The 24,799-nt window shown below is 36.9% G+C and overlaps 1 protein-coding gene across 1 annotated transcript in view; it reads right to left on the bottom strand.

Annotated features, from left to right (window-relative positions):
* Positions 1 to 24,799, bottom strand: part of LOC145634751 (nudix hydrolase 3-like) — an 83,955-nt gene continuing 59,156 nt past the window's right edge. Inside the window, exon 22 of the transcript XR_014113527.1 lies at positions 1 to 72. The gene's annotated coding sequence lies outside the window, so the exon portion shown is untranslated. The remainder of the gene's footprint in view (positions 73 to 24,799) is intronic.

A 24,799-nucleotide genomic window follows, 5' to 3' on the forward strand; every position in this document is an offset into this window, starting at 1 on the left:
GCAGGCTTAGTCTTTAGCTCATTTATTGCTTCAGCTTTCCTCGAGCTTCCTTTACTTGTGCAGCCTCACATTCTGTCATAACAGAATCAGTAACCTGATCAGTATGATCATCAATACCCCCCCACCTCAAGCTAGGTGTGGGTGAATGAGACATGCCTAGCTTGGACAATAGCTTGGACAGTTGATCAGTAGGAAGAATCTTTGTCAAAATGTCAGCTAACTGACCTTCAGAAGGAACATAAGACAATCCAATCAATCCTTCCAACACCTTGTCTCTGGTAAAATGGCAATCAATTTCAATATGCTTTGTCCTTTCATGCATAACAGGATTCTTAGCCAAATGAATTGCTAACTGATTATCACAGTTCAACTTGACTGGTGTGAGATTAGTAACTCCCAGATCAATCAACAGTCTCACTAGCCAAACAATCTCTGAGGCTGCAGCATCCATTTGTAACGCTCCGTATTTTTGAACCACTATTTTGTGTGCATTTCAACTTATTAAACCTAAATTCTAGTTTGAAACTCTATTTTTCTAAATTAAAATGCTAATAATTTAATTATTAAAATCGTTATTTGATTTAAGGGTCATCCCAAGCTTTTAAGACCCTAATTATAATATTTTGACAAAATATTTGAAAGGTATTATGTGGTATATTTGAGTTTTAATCATTTCAAACTGTATTTGACTTGTCTGAATTGAGATTAGCTTTAAAGGGTGATTCCTTAAGTTTAAGTGTCAATTCAGATGTTTAACCTATTAAAATTGATATAGGTCATCATGGGTGATTCCTTGACTACAGTGTCAATTCTATATGTATAAAAATGATTTTAGGGTTTTTAAGACGTTTTACGTTCAATTGTATCAATATCGATATGTAAAGTGGTATTGGGTGATTCTGTCAACTCGTTTATCGAATTGACATTGTTTATAAACTATTATTTATTCTATATTTATAAAACTCATTATAATGTCCTTTAATTATTTAGGTCATTATAAATGAATAATATTATTGGTTTCGCATTTCGTCTTTTATATCGCTCTTTGGTACATATGAACTATATATAAATGTTTCTTGTATTGTGATTTAAATTGTTATTTTCATTATTATTATTGAGATATCAATAATATAATCTATATTATCGTTTTTGAACACGTTTTAAAATGCCTCCCGTTACATTCCTTTCCTAGTCTAGTTTCGGGCCAACTAGACCTTGTTTATTAGTTGGGTTTCGCCTTACAACTTCCATGACTAAATAGATTAAGATATGCTTGTTTATTAGCTTCCTTATCCCATTCTAACGCGTAAATTAATTATTCAGTCAAGCCCAAAAGAGAAGCCTTGAATCCTAGCTTTGTGTGGCCTTTTTGTGAGCCTCATTTGAGCCCATTCTAGGCTGTTTTACACAGCATCTTTGAGGGTTTAGAAGCTTCCCATATTCCACCTATGTAACCCCCCATATTCAATTTCATTAATTCTAATAAAACCTATTAATTTGCTACCCAAACCCTTTCTCTTCCTCTTCTCATTTCACGTACAGAGAAGGCAAAAATACATCAGTTTTTTTTCTCCACCAAAAGATGCAGCAAATCACTCCTCTTCTCCCCATCTTTTTCGTGGAATTCAAGGTGGGAATCAAGGGGAAATCAAAGCTTAACTTTCTGCCATAATCGTTGCCAAAATCGTGCTCTATCTCTCCTCTAGAACAAGCAAAAACGAGGCAAGGGAACAAGACTGTTTGGGTGGGTGTTGTGCGTGTGGTTGCTGCTGTTTGTGTGCGGTGTTGCTGTCCTTTTCTTTGGGTTTTGGTGGCCTATATATCAAGGTAACTAGCCTTTATTCCCTTAGATTAGAAATGCTAGGTTTTAGGGTTGAATTGATGGGTAGAAATCATGTTAGGGTTACGAATGGTTTCAATTTTCGTATGTAGTGAGTATGTTTGGTTTCGGAATGGATTTGGCCTTATTTTATGTGTTTAACACATGAATTTCATGCCTAGTTTGATTTACTATCAATCCCTAATTGTTTTATGATGTTTTTGATGTGTTTTAATCAAGTTATAACATGATCTTGGGGCTTACAAGTATGATGTACGTGACTGATGTGTGTGTGTGAGACTGCTGTTTCTGTAGTTCTTTCTGGTCATGGTTAAGCCTTAATTTCAATGACTATATTTCATATTACTGTAGAGGATTGTTTTACGATCAATTTGATATATTATGGGTAAAATTCGGAGGTGTTTAAGGCCTCCAAATGACTGATTTTGTGAGACAAGTTGTGCTGCCAACGTGAATTAAGAACGTGATGTTAGATTGAGTTTATGAGCATGTATATATCATATATTTGTGACCAATTGGTTGTCATGTTAGGATTATTTAGGAGTTTATATCATAGCGAAATTCCATGTTTATAGGCAAAATTATATCTTTTAATGAGCATGTATATTCTAAAATCTTGGACTGCTGGCACGCAGCATGTTTAATATGTCTTCTTAGGTCTTAAATTAATTATCTTGATTGATTTTATTGCCTAATTTGAATTAGCATCATGTTAGGATATTCCCTAAATTGATATAGCATGATTTTATATAATTTAAGATAGTTTAAAGTGCCTAAATTAGTGCAACATAGCTGCTGCCCCTAATCTGCTAGGCGTGTGAAGGATGGTGATTTTCAATTGTGTATTCCTTGATTTCTAAGCACAAATGCATGTTTAATATGGCCGATTGTGTTTTTAGAGTGTGTACTAAAATGGGCTAAGCTTAGTTTCATGTTTAAGGTGGGTTTTTGGGTGAATTGGTATAATTGGTACTGCTGTACATTAGTGTAGGGGCTGCTGTAAATATGATTTTATTTTGGCATGTTCTCTCTTGAATTTTAAGTCCAGAATGGTTTTATATGATGCCTAATGAGTGTATGTATATGCCCTAATTTTTATTTCGCATTTGAAGCATGTTTGGTTGGGTTTTTATGATGATTATTAGACTTGTATGTTGCTGTCCCGTTTTGGTTGTTTTATGAAATGATAGTTTGGATAATTGGTTTAATGAAATGATTTTATGTAATTTTTTTTATCGTAAGTATTTCAATTTATTTGAAATTATATTTTTTAAATAGGTGATGATTGAATTTTTGGGTATTATAAACCCCTAAAGTGAAATATTTCTATGTGTGTTTGAATATGTGTGGGTTGTAATTGTATTGTGGACGTCGTAATGCTTTAGAGAAGGATAACACTGTCTTTAGCATCACTTCGCCAAGATTTGTGAATGCACTTAATTGTTGAATTTCGATAATTAATTATATTCCCAAACTCAGACGATACCTTTTGTGTTTTATTAAGTTGAAGTGTGTTTTGAAAGGGAGTTTCAATTGAATTTAAGAAATATGATTTTCTTATGCAGTTTGAATTGAGTGTAAGACCATTTTTGGCTTCTCTGCAGAATTCTGAGTGAAATATAATGTATTATCTATTTTAAGTGATTTTTGAATTGTGTGTGGGGCCATAGTCGGGTGTGAGGCCGAGTTGCTTCCCGATGGTTAATGAACATGCTAACTACCTGGATTGCGAGTCTTAGGTAGCTCAACCTGGGTTAATTGTTGTTGTCTGGGGGTGTGTAAGACCTTATAGGCATCTACCCATAACCGGGAGTTGGCCAATCTTAGACACGGTCTCTGTGAGATGACCGGGGGTTCATCCTGACAAACCTTAGGAAGTGGATTGCGAGGCCACTAGCGTTCCCTCCATGCCAGTTCTACTGTTTTGAAGGTTTTGGTTTTGAAATGTTTAAACTAATAAATTATCACTTATTTGAAGTCTATATATTATTATGATTGAAATTGAGTGATTTAATATTGATATTTCTGTTTTAAGTTTATTTTGAAATATTTCATTGTTTGTATGATTTAATGGTTTTAAGTGATTTCATTTGAGTTTTCAAGTTGATTGTGGTTATGGTTTCTTTCTGTTAATTTAAGTCTAAGATCTTCTATTTCTGATTTGAGGGAGAACTGCTAGTTGCTCCCCACTGATTGTGGAACGTTGTTATAATTTGCAAGTTTCATTTGTTTATTTGATATCTGTGACGATGGGATGGGGATTGAGAGTTTAGAACCTAACTTTTAGGCTTGTATGCCTTTGTTGTTAGTTTACTGTTTAATTATTTTGAATTTAGTCTAGTTTGGTCGATAAGGGTTGTTCTACCCTTGGCTTTTGAATGTAATTGATTTGTCCATGTTAAAGTTTGTTTGCTATTTTCTTTTGTTCACATAGTTTGCGCTTAGCTTAAACAACTTAATTTGGATGTGTGAATAAGTTAAATTTGACTTTTAGACCTAGGTTAAGCTTGACTTTTCTAATCGAAGTTAAGTAGCCTCCCATTCAAGCGTAATTCCGCTAACGCTTCCAGTTCCGAAAGGACGGGGTGTTACACCATTTCCCTGTACTCAGCTTCAGCTGAGGATTTAGAAACAGTTGATTGTTTCTTAGATTTCCATGAAATGAGACTGTTTCCAAGCATCATCAGATAACCAATAATAGACCTTCTAATGTCTACACAAGCTCCCCAATCTGAGTCTGAATAAGCTTGAAGAGTGACTTGTTTAGCAGCTTGTAAAAATAAGCCTTGACCAATTGTTCCAGCCACATACCTCAAAAGATGCCGCAAAGCCTTAACATGTGCCAACCTTGGACATTGCATAAACTGGCTGAGAATCTGGACTGCAAAAAAGATATATCAGGCCTAGCGTGTGTGAGAAAATTCAGTTTACCAACTAGACTTCTATAGTGTTCTGGATCTTGGTACATATCTCCTTCAGTTGCTGAAAGTTTCACACTAATAGGAAGAGGAGTCTTTGCTTATCTTGAAACATCCATTTCACAAATCTCCAGTAACTCTTTAGTGAATTTTCTCTGACTCAGAATGATGCCAATAAACAATCTTGAAACCTCAATTCCCAGGAAGTAGCGCAGTTCTCCTAAATCTTTTATACTGAAAGTGTCATGTAAATGAGACTTTAAATCAATCAAAACATCTTGATTTGACCCAGTTAAGATTATGTCATCAACAAAAACAGCAGCAATGCATATATGGCCTCCCTCCTTAAGAATGAACAATGAATAATCATTCTTGTTCTGAATAAACCCCTTCTTCTGCAGTTCTGAAGTTAACCTAGCAAACCACTGTCTACTTGCTTGCTTTAACCCATACATATATTTCACAAGTTTGCACACCTTATTCTCTGGATATGGAATCCCTTGTGGCATCTTCATATAAACTTCTTCATCAAGTGAACCATGTAAAGAGGCATTGTTTATGTCTAACTGAAACAATGGCCATTGGTTTCCAGCAGCAACAGCTAGAAAACACCTTATGGTAGCCATCTTCACAACTGGTGAGAAAGTCTCATCATAACCACACCATACTTTTATGTAAAACCTTTAGCCACAAGCCTAGCTTTATATCTCTCTAGTGTTCCATCCTTTTTAAGCTTCACTTTAAAAACCCATTTGCACCCTATATCCTTTTTATCTTTAGGTAAAGTTGTAACTACCCAAGTATTGTTTGCAGACACAGCTTCTAACTCTCTATTCATTGCCTGAACCCATTCTGGGTGTTGTGCTGCCTCAAAATAGGTAGCTGGTTTTGTGATGCCAGAAACTTGAGCAATAAAAGCCTTCAGGGGTATAGGGAACTCATCATATGTTATGACATTGCACCAATGAGAGGGAGCATACTCAACTGTACAAACATAGTCAATCATCCAGGCTGGCTTTTTTGAAGGTCTAGAAGACTGTCTGTCAGGCTGGATTTGTGTTTGGGTTTGTGTTTAGATTTGTGTTTGTGGATTAGGTGCTGTAACTGGTGGAATATTCACTACTACAAAAAGTGGAATAGAAAACGCAAGATAGAGAACGGTTAGGTTGGATAACCGTTTCATAGAACTATATAGAATGCCTTTCATGTTCAGGCGTTCTATAAAGGAAAGAGTATAGAACGCCTTACTATATAACCGTTGTGTACTACTTTCCAATGTAATTCAAGTTGGTGGGCCTTGTGCTCTTTCATAAATCACGTACAACCTTTCTTCTTTAAACCTAACTCAACGTCTTCACCCATTGTTTTATAGCCGCCATTAACTCCTAAAGATTAAGTTTGCAACTTCCTATATCATATTCACAAACCCAAAAAATACTAATGGTGATTAAAATCGGTGGTCTAAAGTTCGATCTTCAGAAATTTGTGTTGTTCCTGAATTTCTTATCATTGATGGAAATGGTATGTTCTTCTTGTTCATTTCCTAGATCTATCTTGTCAATTCTTTGAACAATTGGTGTATTTTTTTTTTTTTACATTTTTAAACTGAAGAATTTTTGTATCTGTTAGTTTTTTTTTTTTTTAGAATGAAGTATACTAATGGTTGTATATTTAATTGTATCCCAATGTATTGATTTCGAAATGGAGATGCATTGCCATTATCGATTTGATTCATGTTATAGTAACTCCAATTATTAGATTCAATTACCAGGCCATTAAACAAGTTAAGATCTGAATTTTTTTTTCTTATAATTTCCTCCGTCATATCTTCTCCTATGTAATCCGCAACTCCTATGAAATTAAAGATGCGTATTTTATGATATATATGATACTCTGTATCAATTACTCAATTAGTCCGAATTCTCCCTCTTTTTTATACTAGATCTATTTTTTTAATCAATTGCTCCCATAATTTTGGTTATATATTTTTAGATCAAATAACTTGTTTAACTTTATTTGATTTCTGATTATCTGATTGGAGTTCAAATAAGTTCCACTTATATATTTTTAGTTGATTTTAGGGGACGGATATGCTTTTGTTAGTATAAATTTAGGATGATCGAGTTCATTCTTTTTCTTTTATTTGATAAGACTTAGGATTATGATATCATGGATATAAGTTTTACATTACATTGTTTGAACTTTGTATCTTGCTCTTCTTGTGTTTTTTTTTTCAATTGATTATTTTCTAACTTTAATTTATTGAATATGGAATGTGTTTTTATTGTTGATATATTAATCTAATATACGAAGTAACACTTTTGTTTGCATTTGCAGATATTTTGAAGTCAAAGAGTTCATAAGTGATATGGAGTAATTGTTTGAAGCGGAAGGAGCTTAATGTACGGAGTAACAAAGATTTGTTGAAGTTATAAGTAAAAAAGTTTGAGTATACAAGTTTTTGTACATCAGCTTATTGGTTTTTAATTTTCAGGGTAGTTGTGATGAGAGGGTAAAAGTTGTAGTTCTATTTGATATACTTGGTAATGATACTCCGTATTTTATTAATTAGATAAATTTATTGTATATTTACTAATACTATGTATGTATTTTACATTGTATTGTATAGTAGTATTTTAACAAAAGTTCCTTCCATGTATAAAAATCTGGCAACAATATAAATTGGATATTATTATTTTTTTAAAATAAAAGAAAAATAGAGAACAATTATCTAACTTGACTGTTCTCTTTTGTAATATTATATAGAACGGTTAAGTAGCCTAACCGTTTTGTTTTCCTACATTATTTTACGATTTAAGAAGGGAAAAGAGAACGGTTGTGACTAACAACCGTTCTCTATTTGTCAGTACATAGAACGCCTATTTGACCCGTTCTCTATACTTTACACATCGCTTAGCAGAAGAACGCTCCTAAGACGTTCTATAAAGCCCATTTTAACCGTTCTCTAAGCCCTTTTTTGTAGTAGTGATTTGGGGAATGTGTTTGGGTGGTAGGTATAGGTTGTGTTTGGATGTTTTGAGGGGTTTCTATTTGAGAAGGGATATGCTAATCTGGGAACAAGACAAATATTTCTGGGATATTAGGCTCAATATCAAAAGTGAAAGCAGTTTCAGCTGGAAGAAAAATGAGATCTGGTTTATGAGTGGGAGAGGTAATATGGAAAGGAAAATGTCTCTCATGGAAGATGACATCCCTAGACACAAAAATTTTGTTTGTTTCTAAATTCAACAACTTATATGCTTTCTGTCTAGTTAGATAACCAAGCAATACATAAGGGGCTGATCTAGGGTCAAACTTGGTCCTGTTACTCTTCAAAGTAGCAGCATAACACAGGCATCCAAACACCCTTAGATGGTCAATGTTAGCTGGAAAACCATAAACCTTTTCATAAGGTGAGACATAGCTAAGGCATGACAAAGGCATCCTGTTAATCAAGTGAGTTGCAGAAAGCAAACACTCACCCCAATATTTTGCTGGAACTTTAGACTGAAAGAATAAAGCTTTAGCTGTCTCTAATAAGTGTCTATGTTTCCTCTCAACTACCCCATTTTGCTGAGGAGTGTCTACTCAACTTCTCTGATGAAAAATCCCAAACTTCTCATAAACTGATAACATTCTCCCTTCAAACAACTCTTTTGCATTATCAATTCTAAAACTCTTCACAACAATACCAAACTGAGTCTTAATATAATTAAAACTCCAAAATATCAACACAGTCAGATTTATTCTTCATAAGAAATGTCCAGGTATGTCTTGACATATCATCAACAACAGTCAAGAAGTAAGAACATTTATCATGTGTTTGGAGTTTATATGGACCCCAAGTGTCTACATGTAAAATATCAAAACACTTTACACTCTTAGTACTCTCCTTAGGAAAAGATTTTCTAACTTGTCTAGCCTTTGGATAGATTTGACAAATGCTGTCAGTACAAGCCTTATTAGAAAATTTTGAATCTACATGACTCAACTTACTAAAAGGTAAGTGTCCTAATCTCAAATGTAAAAGCTTAGCCTCATCTGGAATAGCCAGATTTATTGAAGAAATACTACTGATGTGTCTATTTTATATAGTATTTTACCCCCGTCCCTTGGTCATAATTAGTAGTGTTTTTGGCTCTTTAGAGCCGCTTTTATTACTAATTGGTGTTTTCTAGTGTTTTCGTAGATTAGGTTGACTTTTGCAGGGATTTACACTTTTGAAGTATTTTCTCGAGATATTTTGGAGCAATCACGAACATTGGAGAAGCACGACCAGATTTTATAGCCCAAGGCCGGTTAGAGCCATCGAACTGGTGATTAAGGGCTCGGTATAGGTGATATCGGGGCATTTGGACCGAGTATTCAAGACCGGAAGAGGAAACCCAGATTGGCCCGAAGAATTGGAGCCCAATCATAGTCCAGTTAGTGGCCCAAGAGAGCCGCCCGACCAAAGAGGCTGGCGCCCGGAGGAGCGCCCGGCCGGGCGGGAGAAGCAAAGGTCGGTGCCTTGTGACGCGCCTGGCCGGGCGCGAGAGTTTACCTGAAGAGAAAAAAGGCGCGCCCGATCGGGCGGTGCCTTGCCCGATCGGGCGGGTGTAAATATTAGAAGTTAATTTTGTCGTTTAAGTTTGTTTTAGTTTAGGATTTGCACGGAGTATAAATACTCCTCCGTAATACGATTTTAGGATCTCTCTCTCACTCTCTCTCTCTTTCTCTTACTCTTTCTTGACTCTCTTAATTTTTTTCTTAGATTTTCTTTCTCTTAAACCTTTGTTTTTAATCTATTCTTAATTCCAGATTTATTTTGGTAATGATTTCTCTTCTCTTAATCTTAGTTGTTTATTTCATTCCTGTAATCATGTCTTGCTTTATTGCTTTGATTAGTTTAGTTTCTAATATGTGTGAGTAGTTTTCTTTCTAGGGTTTATAGGGATCCATAAATAATATGAAGAAGTAATTTATTGTTGTTGATTATCAATGCTAGATTAATTTCTTATTGATTGATTTAATGCTATGTGACTAGATTAGGCCTGATCTTTTATGCATGAATTTGACAATATTGATTCGAGATTCGATAGATGAGAATTGATGTTTAGGTCTAGTTTCAATAGGCAGGTTAATTTATAAATGGTTAGGTCAAGATTCGAAAGATGAGGTTTAATACCGGTACATTAATTGTGTGATTATAATACGTAGCGAAAGCCCTTTATAATCTGATTAATGTAAGCATTGATGAATGATTATTATATTCTACCCTGGAATATTATTTATTGGTGAACCTATGCCCTAGATCCTTTTATATATTATTTTCTCCTTATTCTTGATCTCCGTAGTTTAGTTTATTATTTCAAATATAAATATTAGTCACCTCATAATCTAGATTATATTAGTTAATTAGAAATAGAAAGATCCGTTTCTCTGTGGATTCGACCCTACTTCCCTATGTACATTAGTTAGAGGATTTAGGAATTACTTTTGATTAGGGGATACGACTTTACCCTGTGTAGGGAATAATTCAAGCCTTAATCCCACTAGCTTGAACCCCACTGTGATCATACACTAAAGTACGGTGGCGTCCAAAAGGGAAGAAGATAGAGCAAAAGAGTCGCCAACAAGTTTTTTAGGAACTTGTAAACCGTTCACAGGATGAAGGTTACACCCCTTAACGATCCAAGAGATCGTCAACTCCATAAGGTCTAGAACTAAATAAGGGTTCGGGGATGATGGTAGAAATCCAACCTAAAAGAGATTGAACCTGCCCTAATAATAGGCCTCTACTTTATTCTGCTCGTATTCATGTGCGCTTTCTGACTAACATGCAAGCAATAGGATTAACCCTAATCCTGTTTATCTATGTTGGTTGAATTTAATGCACAAATAAATCTATTATTGGCGATCACTTGAATTATAATCAAAATTAACCCTAAACAAGATTATTAATTATCTTATTAAGCGTGATTACAAGTACAAATTCCCTTTAAGCATGCATAAAAGGCGTGATCAAGCAATAAATATACATATCAAGCAACAATAATAATAATCAATAATAATTATAATCATGACAATAAAATTATAATCATCAAAATAATAATAATAATAATAATAATAATAATAATAATAATAATAATAATAATCATAAATTATAACAATTATAATCATAAAATCTTAATCATAAATCATAATAATCATATCAACATTAAAGCATAATAATAGGAAGATCCTAAGCATGATACTAACAAGATTAATAACAAACCCTAGCATGTCACTAAGCAATAAAAATCAAATCTTTAGCCCTAACATGATACTAACAATCATAAACATTAGGAAGAGAATAGGAAGCATCGTAGGAATCATATTTAATATTAAAATTACCCTAGACATGATACTAGGAATATCATAACAATAATGTAAACATGATTTCTACATCATAATATCAATTAAAACCAATAAAGTACTTACTTTGATGCCTTGTACCTCTTTCTAATAACAAAATACACACGTTAGTAACTTCAAGGAAAATAATAATCAAACAATTAAATTAAATAATTGAAATAGAGATTTGGGACCAAACCCTCAGAAATTAAACCTTTCACGTCTAGGGCGAAGACAACTTCGAATATGGCTAGGTGTTTCTAGATCTTGCGAATGCGGAATTTTGTATTAAAACACAAAGTTTAGAAAGAATGAAAGACATGGATGAGAGAGAGAATGCTAAAGAATGAATGATTATTGAAGAATGGTGAGAATTGGTGAATCTTGATGAATGAATGATTGTTGATGAATGAAAACGGGGTTTTTGATACGATATTTATAGAGAAAAATCAGCCAAAAAAGATAAATTAACAAAGCAGAGTCTGACGCTCAGGAAACAGAGCTGGCGCCAACCCTGGCTATCTGGCGCCAGGCACCAACACTAGCGCCAGGCGCCAGGCCTGGTTCCAGGCGCCAAGGCCTGGGGTCAGACGCCAAGCTTAATTTTAACGCGTTTTTGAAAATCCGATAAGTTTACCGTACTGGAGGATAAAATAATATAATTTCTTCGAAAATGCTATTTGATTTTGATTAAAACTCTGAAAAGTCAACAAAAGTCAATTTATCAATGCTAATTGAATTAGGAATGAAAAGAACCTTCTAGAAGAATCTAGAAGACTAAAACCATTCCTAATTGCATTAGGAATGATAAATCATATTAGGCCCTCCCCAAGATCATTGGGCCGCATATAAAGCTCAAACCGGGCCCAGTTTAGTAAATTGGCCATAACTTCGTCAATATTCATCGGAATTGGGCTTATAATATATCGTTGGAAAAGTCTTTGCAAGGCCCATCCAACTACACCACTATTGGACCCATATCATGGACCAACCAAACTGGATTGGATGTTTTCTTAAAAATAAGTTTTCAAAAACAGAGAGAAGAAAAAAGAAAATAAAACTTCCCGCAACACTAGACTTTCCACACTTTCACTTCATTCGATTATGATTCGACGTGAAAGGTACTCATCACTGGGTTTGGTTTTGGGGAGACACAAATGGGTGTCTACAGAAGCCCCCACTTTGACTGAGTTTGGAGAAACGCAAGTTTCGAAAACAAAAGTCAAAGTATCGATAGGGACGGAGAATGATTCAGAACGTTCTGCGATCCTAAATCACTCTTGTAACGCCGATATCTGCAAAACTAGCGTTAGTTAAACAGATAAAAGAGTTAAGAAACACGTATCTTGCACCGTCGAGCACACGTCTCTGAAAGTAACCGATTTGCTGCCGCTTTACTGTTGTTTTGATGACCTTCTACAAGCTAGAGAAAGTCAAAGTATCGATAAGGACGAAGAATGATTCAGAACGTTGTGCGACCCTAAATCATTCTTGCAATGCCGATACCTGTAAAACTAGCGTTAGTTAAACAGATAAAAGAGTTAAGAAACGCGTATCTTGAACCGTCGAGCACACGTCTCTGAAAGTAACTGATTGTTTTGATGACCTTCTGCAAGCTAGAGAATGTCATCCCACTTGAAAACCGCTACGCCTGTAACAACTTCCAAATTAGAAGATTTCTTCGCCTGAAACGATCCTCCTCCGCTATGATAGTATTCCAGGTCCAAGGGAATACCATCGAAGATTATTTCTCTTGAAACAATCCTCAGTTGTTTGTGACAACTCTCCACAATCTAGGGAACGCCACCTTGCTGTTTCGATGTTCACTTGTCTCTGAACAAAGAGCTTCTTTTTGATATGTTCCAATTTCCACTGTGATAGTCTTCGAAAAGATCACTGCTTTTTAATCCTTAATGTTGTCATGCCAGTACGTCGGGGCTTTGCTGCCAGTATGTCGATAATCCTCTTTTATTTGGGAATAGTTGCCAACACAACTCTTGTATGATGTATGACAATCCGATTTAGGGAAAGTTGTCAATGCCACGTAACAATCCATCCTTGGAAATGTTGCCACGATGAAGCGACAATCCGTATCTCGGAAAATTTGCCAAAATCCAATTTTAGGAAAAAGTTGCCAATGCTTCGTAACAATCTTTCATAAGAACTTTGCTACGATCGACAATCCACATCTTGGAATATAACTCTTGAAAGCAATCCACCTTGGAAATTTGCCAACGCTATGCGACAATCCTTTTGGGAAAATATTGCCACTATTGAAAATCCGCGTATTTGAGCATTTGCAAAAAAGAGTCGACCGACAATCCACTTCGGGAAAATTTGCAACTTATTGAAATGAATGACAATCCACGTTGAGTAACCTTTGCCGAAATTTATGATTAATAGAGACCTACAACAATCCTTTGGGAAATTTTGCCGTAGGGAACTGGGTGCATGACAATCCAATCTCGGAAAACTTGCCAATGAGCCGACGAATGTATGACAATTCGAACTTGGAAAAACTTGCCAAATAAAGAAGGAGCACGACAATCCACGCTTGGAAACTTTTCCAGAGATGACAATCCAATCTTGGAAAAATTGTCGTTTAAGAAGAATGCGCGACAATCCATATTTGGAAATATTGTCGTTTGAGTGTTTCTTTTGAACCGATTGTAATGAGCCAGTGTTTTAGGCGCTTAAGCTAAGTGAGACGATCTTTCATCAGGTCGATCACTTATTGCAATTGTAATCAAAATGACTACTAATCATGTCAAATTGCTTATAGGGGCTAACTGGCGTACCAAGGAACCCGAAATTGCTGCATGAGGTCGAAATCACTTTTCTGAGAGGCTTCGATCTCTGTCGTTGTTGAGATATTTTTGGCACCGGGAATTGGAGTAGGGTCCTCCCTATTCTGCTGCACCTGTATTTATTTTTTACTATAGAACTTTGCCAATTTCTTTAACCATCTTAGGGGTGACCTAAGGCTTAATGTTGCTTGACTCATTGACTTGAAATGACTCAAGGTATAAACTTGACTCGATGTGATCGACTGACTCGACGTTGACTCGACTCAAAGTGAAATGACACGTGTGACTCAAATCAAAGTGATATGACATGACATGACTCAATTTGTACATGACTCGTGTGTGCATTGTAATGTGATCGTGCGACTCGAAAATGCAAAAAACAAACATTTTTCGTCATATTTGTGGAGGGTACTGACTTTCTCCCGAAAAAGAAAGACGCGAAAAAAAATCGAAAGTTTGAAGATGCATGTTGAATGAGCTTAGTCAAATGTTGTGCAAGGATTAACCCATCCTAGGCTATCTCAACTGTTGACTCAATGATGAAAGTATTTGAGTAACTTAGGCACGGAGGCTAAGCACTTCATACTTCGTGATGCAATGATGATTATGAGTGATTAGTGATGCGACAAGGCATGCTTCAATGTTAAGGTTTCATGACAAAGGGTTCCTAAGGGGAGTATGTTTGTTCATGTATCTGTGCGGTGTGTGAAATTGACACTAAAGCTAGGCCGCAAGAGCTAAGTGTGTGGAGAAAATATTATTTAAAAGAGTCAAATGGTGGTGACTCTTAGGCTAGGTAAGCTAATGATGTAGGGATCAAGCCCCCAAGTCTAGCTCTAAAGGATGAGCATAGGGAATCCCTTGATATGATCATGGTGTGAGTGTGTGAAAGTGAATATGAATGCATGTTTATTACGGCCGCACCTCGATGTGAGGTTGCCTACGTATCAGTTAGGAATCAGGCCGAACGTAGCTCTAGCCAAACCTTGCACAAGTGTGTGTATACCTCAAAAAGGTCTTTTAAGGGTTGTAACGTGGTTAGGCTAAAGGTTATAGAAGAATAAGGGGATAAAGTCTCAAGACCCTAGATAAGCCCCCAGGGTGTGCAACTTTGCTTTTGAATCTTTGTATTTTCATGCTTGAATTTCTATTCTTTTTTTAGCTCTTTCTTTTGCTTTAGCATTTTTTTTATTTTAATAAGTGTGGGCAATCTCGATCATGCGGTCTATCACTCACTTGGCATTCATGTTTCTCAGGCACGGTACCGAGCACTCGATAAGAGACGCAATCTGAGACGTGTTCTTATCGAAGATATTTTCATATCAAAGACATTGGAACACTTGCCCTTTGGTACACTTTTATTTATTTTTTGGTTATGCTTATTTTTGCTATTTATTTTGATCTTTTGAAATCACTCAAGCTTTTTAGAATTGCATAAGTTACACACCATCCCATCCCAAGGTTAGGTGGATGTAGGTTGAAAAAAAGAAAAGTCTATCGTTAGACGAGGCTCAAAGTGGTTTATGAAGAAAGGATTTTAAATTTGAAGGGTGAAATGTAATATGATGTGGCTACAAGGGGTGCCTTAAATCATTGGTATACCTTGTGCTTAATTCGACATGGATTTTTTTTTTTTTTTTTTTTTTTTTTTTTTTTTTTTTTTGCAATGTAATGCGATGATCATATGCAAGGAAATAAATGCTCATTTTATTAAAGGAAAAGAAAGAAAATAATCTATAAAATTAATCTAAGGAGAAAAGAAAAGGTGCCTATGCTAGACTTATTGGGGAAAGGAAAAAAAATGAAAAAGAAATAGAAAAAGAGGCCATGAAATCTTGTCATTGCAGCTTGCCTCTTGTCTTGTGTCATTCGCTTCATCATCACCCAGTCTTCTTGCTAGCTAGAGGCAATGGGACCTTGTTTGCCTCTATGAGATCTTGAATGAGGTTTTGAAACATGTAGCATTCATCAGTAGTATGACCGCGCCCTCGATGGTACTTACAATAGGAGTTTGGATTCCATCTCGAAGATTGATTTTCTGGTGTTGGATCCTCGGTAGGGCCAATAGGTTTGATTAATCCTCGATTATAGAGACGATCGAAAGCAGCATCGTAGGTTATTCCAATGGGTGTGAACTCTCGCCTGGGTTTCCTTTTAGATCCTTGATTGTCCACGGCTAAGACACCATTATGATCAAAGGTACTAACATTATTACTAGAGTGGGCGTTTTCGGAAGAAGAAGGATTGTCGTTCTTCTTTCCTTTCCAGCCACCGTGATTACTATTGTTAGTAGCTTTTTGTTTTGCGAGGTCGTCTTCGATCTCGATACCTATGTCATAAACGGCTTTGAAAGTATTCAAGTTGTGTTGATATTTTAAAAGCTTCGAATACTTTTCTTGGAGATTCTTGATAAACATCCTCACAGACTCATTTTCGGTAGGGACCTCAATCATCTTGGCGGAAGTTTCCCTCCATTTATTAAAGAAAGAAGTAAAGCCTTCATTCTCTTTTTGTCTTAGCATCTCAAGTTGTCTATGATCGGTTTCAACTTGAATATTGCACTTGTACCTATCAATGAAAGCGTTTACTATCGATTCCTAGGTAGAGGTTTTCTCTTTGTCAAGGGAGAAGTACCATTGTTGGCAAACGGTTTCAAGAGATAGTGGGAATAGAGAGGGAAAAACCTTCTTATCGACAACCTTAATACTCATTATAGTTTCAAAAGCTCTTAGATGGAAGTAAGGGTTGTCAATTGCTCTGAATTTTGGGATGTCGTTGGCGTTGAACTTCTGCGGAAGAAGATCTTTGTCCACCGAGACCCCTTGTGATGTAAGCTCTCTTGCATGAGGTCCATTTGTTGTTGCTTCACGGGATCGTCGATCCTAAGTGCGAGAAGCTTCAATGTCTCAGTCACAGTAGCCAGTTGGTTCTTAAGATCATTGACTTCTTCTTGAGTTGTCATTATAACCCTAGCTTTCCTCTTGTGAGCTATAGGTTTGTCGAAAAGTTGGACTTGTACAAAGAGGTTATCTTTGATTAATCGTCCTTCCTTTCTTGACCACGCGCTGTAAATTAAACCATTTTGCGTTTTAATTACTTGACTCGAATCAACTTGACTTTATGGTTTATTTTAAGGGAAAAAGAGAAAAAAAGAAGAAAGGGTGCATATTTTTGGCAAAAATAATGTACATATTTTTAGGGAACTAAGTATTATTATTTTTATATTGGAGGATTAATATCCGACTTACCCCCCTAAAAAAATGACGGAAAAACGCGCACACAAGACTCTCTTAATCATGGTCAAAGTATGTGTATTGGTGTGTGCGTTGAGTGTAAGTGACATGCTTGGACTCTTGTGTAAGACCATGGGACTTAGTGCCTAAACTCGATCATTGATTCAATTAAATATTATTGACAACAAAATTAACCGAATTAAACAGAAGACTGATTAATTAGACCCTAGGTGATGACTCGACAAATAATCCGAACTGTCGGCCAAGCGATAAAACTGGCGTCACACTGTGGAGCTTGGCGCCAGACAACATAGCTGTCGTCAGGCGCTACACACCATAGTGTGGCGCTACAGCTCAGACCTTGGCGCCAATAGTGGAGCTTCGGTCTGGGACTGTTTTCGGTGTTATTAGTCAACTGGGGTATGCCTAAAGTCGTACTAGGTCAATTCTGATTAAAATATTAGACTTTATTGACTCGAATTAATTAATTAATTAGGCAAAGTTCTTTAAGCCATTAATTTATTGAGTCTCAACACAAGTCAACACACGGTCTAGAGAAACATAGAATATATATGCACAACAAATAATGCACAATTAGTCAAGTAGGCAGAATATGATGCAATGTGTTTGCAACCTAACCATGGCTCTAGTTCTCTAAAGTTCGGGATATGGTTTAGTCAAAGAGGGTCCATGGTTAATTGTCCGGATGCATCGCGCAGAAGCCTAACCGTGAAGGGTTGGCGCGAGTGGATGGGACACCGCGAGTTTAGAAAAAACTCGCTTCCATGGTTTGGTGAATTCAACATCTCGGATGTACCCTTTGTTGCACGGAGCGTTAAATCGGGTAGATGGAGCATGAATTCCCAGAGGGTTATGTCCATATGTAGAACACATATGGGTTTCAGAAAAGTGAGAAAAAATTCAATCAGGAAGTAGGATCGAGCAAACAATACGAAAAACCGGTCGAAATTAGAACGCATATTTCTGGCTCGGTATTGGGGGAAATTGGCGCCCGCAATCAGAGACTGGTGCCGGCTTTTAACTGTAGCGCCTGGCGCCAATGCTGGCGTCTGGCGCTACGACTAAAATGCTGGCGCTAATGCTCTGGCCCATGACGCTACTTCCCACATGCCTCAGCAGCTTTCTGTGCTCGATAAAATTTTCCAGTTTCGCGCGGTGTTATTTCAGTCCTAGTTGTGAAAGACATTCCTCAAATTTCCTACGTGTAAAATCCTATGTTTTTAACTCATTACGGATGGCCTTTCCAATGAGATCTTTTTTATGCATATGACAATAATGTTAATCAAAATTACGCACATGAAATACTTAGAACTTTTTGAGTCTCATCCACTCATTCTAAATCATTGCCGAAACTAATTCAGGAATTAAAATAGAAATCCTCCCCAGTGGTGTCGCCAAAAAACTTTAGGAAATAATTCAAGCCTTAATCCCACTAGCTTGAACCCCACTGTGATCATACACTAAAGTACGGTGGCGTCCAAAAGGGAAGAAGATAGAGCAAAAGAGTCGCCAACAAGTTTTTAAGGAACTTGTAAACCGTTCACAGGATGAAGGTTACACCCCTTAACGATCCAAGAGATCGTCAACTCCATAAGGTCTAGAAGCTTGTGAGATTTGTTACTATGGCATGAATGAACAAACGAGATATGAAGTTGAAAGTAGGTTTAATGGCGAATTTCAAGCATTATCGGTTCATAGTGCTTGGAGATTTTTTGTACGGTTTGCTAAGGAAGTACGCAATAGGGCATGTAATGTTGCTAATTTTGATTCTCAATGTGATAATAGTTTTATTAGTGGCATGCATCCCCATGATTTGTCTTGTGATCCTATTTGTGAACCTAGTACAAGTGATTTCAACTCTCTATCTCCTATTGTTGATGATGAATCTCATTTGCTTGATTATACCCCCTCTCCCCAATATGATGATGCTCATGTTTATAATGTGAATGATCCTCCCTCCTCATCTTCTTGTTCTTACATGGTTTCAAATGATTTCCCTTATGCTTCTAATGAGTCCTTTTATGAGGGTAATTCTATGGAAAATTTGAAGGAAGAGAAGATAATGAAGATAATGGAGATGATGGAGAAGTATAACGAGATGAGGGAAGTTGAGAATAGGGAGACGGAAGCTAGAATGAAGATGCTTGAGAGCCAAATTCTCCAACTAGCCAACTCTCAAGAAAATGCCCTTCCTTATTCTTCTCTTCCCCATATGAGTGAGGATCCCATTAGAGAGAATTCGAGTGATGGTGAAGGAGTTGAAAATGAAAAGAGTGTTGATTTTGAAAATCCTAATCCTTCTTCCCATCTTGATGAGTCTCAAGTGTATGTTTGTGACCCTTCAATCTATGAGTATATAGACTCTTTTGAGGTAATGTCCCACATATTTTTCGAGAGTCATATGAGGACTTATAGATTATTGGATGATTTCATCGAGAACGCTTCTTGGGACTTAGATGATTTTGAGATGAATCTACCTCCATTCATGCACGATTTTGGGACCTTGGGTTTTGAGATAGTTGAAGGAAAGGTTGTCTATTGTGGTGAAAAGGAGGATAAGGTTGAATCCCTTGGAGTTTTTGAGCTTGAGGGAGGTGTAGATCGTGAGTGCCCATCATTTGAGGATGCTATGATTGATTTTCATGCCCTCATTGGCGATGTGAGACCTTGTGGTGAGGGAGTAGCTACCCCTTTTCCCGTTTCTCATACCCCTTTTTCTCTAAGGTTCGACCACATCCTTCCTTACCCTACTTCTCTCCCTTCCTATCTCAAACAGCCTATTGGGAAGCCGCCCTCTATGGATGATTTTCATGTCCCTCATTCCATCATTATTGAGGAAGAGAGGAATTTTGTCAACCAAAAATTATGTGATGAGGATTTGCCTTTTTCCTTTTCTTTCCATTATTCTTTTCCTTCTTCTACTTCTTACTTTCTTGAGTTTCCTTTCGATTCTTCTTATTCTTTCTTTTGGCATCTCCCTCTTCACTTGCGTGCAATGATTTTGTTGCACGTTCTTATTCCGTCATTTGCCTATTTACACCCCCATGAAATGTGTAGTAGTGCATTTGACAAGCTCTTGCGTGCGTTGAATTATTATTTCTTAGAGCGGTCTCGCTTGGACGTTAAACAAGCCTTTGCGGGAAGTAACCCGTGTTTTATTGCTTTCATTTTCTTTTGTTTTTAGATTAGATTTTCTCACATGGACGTGTTTGTGTTCCTTGTTAGGTACACAACTTGACATACTCTTGCGCATTGGTGATGATCAAGAATCAAGGAAATGTGCCTCAACTTACCTATCATGTGGAATTCAAGCCTTATTTGTAGATATTATGGCTCATACGAGGTTATTTCGGGTTTTTTGTGTGATTTTGCATTTATCCCATATCCGGTAATATCCTTCTTTTCCCCCTCTCTCTTACTTATTGTGACTTGAAGATCATGTGTTGGTAATGTTGGATTAATTTTTCCTTGTTTTCCCCTCCTTGGTTTCATTGTTTATGATTTGAGAGCTTGGTTTCATTCAAGCTTGGGGGAGGGTATTCTATCATGTTTGGTGGGATGTTGATTCATATATGCCATGCACGTGAGTATATGCATTTCCGTTTTTTTCATTCTTTTGGAAAATCCAAAAAGATTTTTGTTTACTTCAAGGCAAGTTTAGCAAAATTGTGTTTTGTTTGTTCTTAATTGGACATTATATCTTATGGATTTGTTTACTCTTGAATGCCTTTCTTCCTAAGTGGTTAATGTGTGCACGATTTGAGAGTGTCATTGGTTGACTCTAGGATATTACATGCTAAGTTAGCCGGGTTAAGAACTTTTAGGAATCCATGAAGCCCTAGTTCACGGGTATGTGGTAAGATGGTGTTGCTCTCTATAGTGGATTTGGCACCCTTAGTTGGTATTTGCTTAGTTATAATCCCGTGTGCGGTAATATTGATCTAACCTTCATCACTTTGTTGTGTGGCGCATTTGGACCCTTAGCTATGCATGTCTTGATCCTTGTTTTGACTTATAGCTCCCAAGATCGTGACTGAAGCACTCTAGGGGAGGAAAAGGGCACTTCTTTCTCATTTTTTTTTTCTTTTCTTTATCTTCTTTTTGTTTTGTTACAAATTTGATTTTGTATTTTGCATAAACCAACTTGCTAACCAATTTGAGCTTATGTTTCCCGCTTTTGTTTAAACCATGTTACAAACCTAATGGCCTATGTTTACCAACCCTTTTAGTTAGTGAAGCATTGACATGTGAGGTTTGAGTTTTGAGTTGTTGATCATAAACAAGAAGCACTTTGAGATTTGGTTAGAGTTGAGCTTGTAAAGAATGATGCAAATTTATGAAAATCAAGTGAAGTTTCAAGAAAAAGTCGTCCAAAGTTAAAAAAAAAAGGCAAGGACAATGAATAAAGTAAAAAAAAAAAAAAAAAATTGGAAAAGAAACAAAACATCAAAAATATTTTCGTTAGTTTCATTTTCTTCCCTAGTTTAAGCATTGAGGACAATGCTTTGTTCAAGCTTGGGGGGGAATATTGTGTGTTTGTGTTGAATAAGCTTGGGGGAATGGCATTAGTGGTATTTTTGCTTGATATTTAGTGAATTCTTGAGTTATTTTTGAGTGTCGGACGCACTTTTTGCTTCACTTAGGAATTATCACAAAATTTTAAATTTTTACCCCGCCATAACCCTTAGCCTTACGTTACAACCAATAAAAGACCCTTAGACTCTAGTGGGTTAGGTCAAAAGAACGGTGGAGGGAGATAGACTTCAAACCTATGGAAAGAGTATGCATAGTTGAGACGTCGGGATTACCTTCTCAAAATTTTTCATTTCTTTATCTTTTTCCGGTTCCTTCGTGGAATCTTGAGAAGCTAGCTTAAGGGTTGATTTGAAGCTAGTGGAGAGAACGTGGCCCGATTGGTTGGGGCTAGGGTGGATTGAGTCCTTAGTAGTTCTCTATGCTTAGCATGTGTTATGTTTCAATCAACCATTGACATCTTGGAACGTGCATACGTTAGTGTACATTCTTTCTCTTTGTTTCTATTTTTTGTTTCTTTTGCTTTAAACAATTCCATATTATTCTCTTTTGCCTTAGCTTTGCTCGAGGACGAGCAAAGGTTTAGCTTGGGGGAATTTGATGAGTGACATTTATGTCACTCCTAAGGAGTAGTTTTAGAGTCTTTTCCGTGTTTACTTTCCCTTATTTTCTTTTTATTCTCTTGTTTTCTCTTTAATAAAGTTTGTAGTTTATTTTGGTAATTTTGGAGTGTTTTGGTTTAGTTTCTTTATTTTATTAGTTTTAGTCTATTTCCTATTTCATTTTATTTATTTCTATTTTATTTATTTTATTCTATTTGTCGTGGTTTTGTTTTATTTCGTCCTTTGTTTATTTTCATTTTATTTTATTTTATCTTTGTCCCGATTCTCCCTTGTTTTTATTTGGTTGTGTAGGATCGTGCTCGGAGGTCGGAGGCTCGGGTCAAAGGTGTCAATCCAAGAAGCTTTCAAGCCCCAAAGCTGCTGCCCAATCTTAACCATCACCACACCCCCTTATCCTCCACCACAACAACACCTCCATCTCCCCTGCTCCCTCACGCACACAGCAGCCCACCATTCATTCCAGCCTTACCACCAACAACACCACTCACCACCAGTCCAACCTTCAACCACCAATTTACAGCCTGCAACCCAATACACAACCACAGCAACCCTTCGCACCATGAACCAACATCAACCCCTGCTGTAACCACCAGCACCCACCAATTCCACTCCAACTCAATAGCCGCACCACCACCAATGACCACCACTGCTGCCCCCTTCACAACACAAACTAGCAGCCTCACCAGCCACTCAACATCCACTCACCACCCATGCCACCTTCAATACCCCGCAATTGCAACACCAACACACAACCCCACAACCACCAACAACAGCAACCACAATACTTTCCACCACCAATCCGCGCAGCCACGAAAACCCACAGCTCTACCACGCACCTAAACCACCATCAACCACCAGCACCACCTACAACCAGAGCAGCCACCAGTCGCCAATTCCCTGCTCCCTCACTCAACTCCGCGCAACCTTCACCACACAAACAAGCAGCCGCAACCACCAACCAAATCAGCCCACTAATTAACCTCCTCCGTCCACCCTTCGCACCCAACAACCAGAACCCCCTGCTGCCACCAGTCCACCACAATTACTCACCAAATTCGCGCATGAAATAGAGCAAAAATCAGAGCAATTAGCGAATTAATTAAGTTCGAGCAAACCAATAAGGGTTCGGTCGAAGTACGAGTCAGAGACTTTGGAGGTTTTGTTATTCGAAGAGGAGTGGTCTAACACACCCATGGTTCGACCGAACCAACCCCGTAGTTCGGCCGCACCAACCCGTGGTTTGACCGAACCACTTCACGAGCTTCTCATGCGAGTGCTAATGAAAATTGAACGACCTTGATTGATTGCTGGTTAATGAAGATGTCGGTGATGATTTTGAGCCGTTGATGATAGTTGTTCGATGATGATGATAGTAGCAGCCATAGAATGCGAAGGAGGAAGAAAGAAGAGGGTCTGATTTGTGGGTTTATTTTTCCTTTTGTTTTATTTTTATTTCTTTTCTTTTGCTTTTCCTTTTCTTATTTCTTTTCTCTTTTATTTCTTTTCTATTTTATTTTTCTTTTTATTTCCTTCTCTTTTTCTATTTTTCCTAGTTTTATTAAGTTAGTATAAATACCCAATTTTGGGGGTAATTAGAACATATATTGAATAACTATCTATTCTACTCTCTAATTAGTTTTTAGGTTAGGTTAGGATTAGTCTTCATTGGTAGAGAGAGAAAGTGTGGTTTTATTCATTAGTGAACTTGGATTTTGAAAAAGGAGCTTGTTCAATCCTTTGTAGACCTTCATCTTCAATTAATGAGCAATCTCTTACTCTTTCTCTTTACCTTTGTTTTTTATTTAGCTTATTTGCTTATACTTTTCTTCTTTGCTTATTAATCATGTTGATGCTTATTGATTTGATGATTGATATTGTTTTCAACATGATTTGTGAGTAGTCACCTAGCCAAGGGTGTGGGGATGGTGTAGTTTCTAATTGTTCATGCTTTTAATGTTGGGGTTATGTTAATGGTGATTAAAGTCTTTGCATGCTTGATATTCTTTAGTCTTTCTTGCAAGTGCACATTGTTAGTTGATCAAAGATGAGTCTTTACTAACAAGTAACGGAAGTTGACTTAGTTGAGATTCATTACTATCAATTGTTATTTAATAGTACCTCCTAGTATATGGTTCTAATGTGAAAACATAGAGGCTATGTTAGGAGAAGCCAATTGACCCCGGAAGGCGGCTAGATTGGACCCTTTACTTCGATATTCATGCATGTTTAGTTTACCATAGATATGCTACTTTGTTATTGCATGATCAAGCGTCAACTTCACCTACCCATTTCCCTTGGTGCCTTAATGTTTTATTTCTTGTTTTAGCATCTTTAGACTTTAGTTTATTTATCTCCTATGCCGGACTAGCTTAATTGTCGATAACATTTGGTGGTGTTTATCCGTTCTCTGTGGTTCGACCCCTATGCTTGCCTTATACTCGTATTAGGT

Source organism: Chenopodium album, chromosome 6 (genome assembly GCF_948465745.1).
Source record: "Chenopodium album chromosome 6, dcCheAlbu1.1, whole genome shotgun sequence".
NCBI lineage: Eukaryota > Viridiplantae > Streptophyta > Magnoliopsida > Caryophyllales > Amaranthaceae > Chenopodium > Chenopodium album.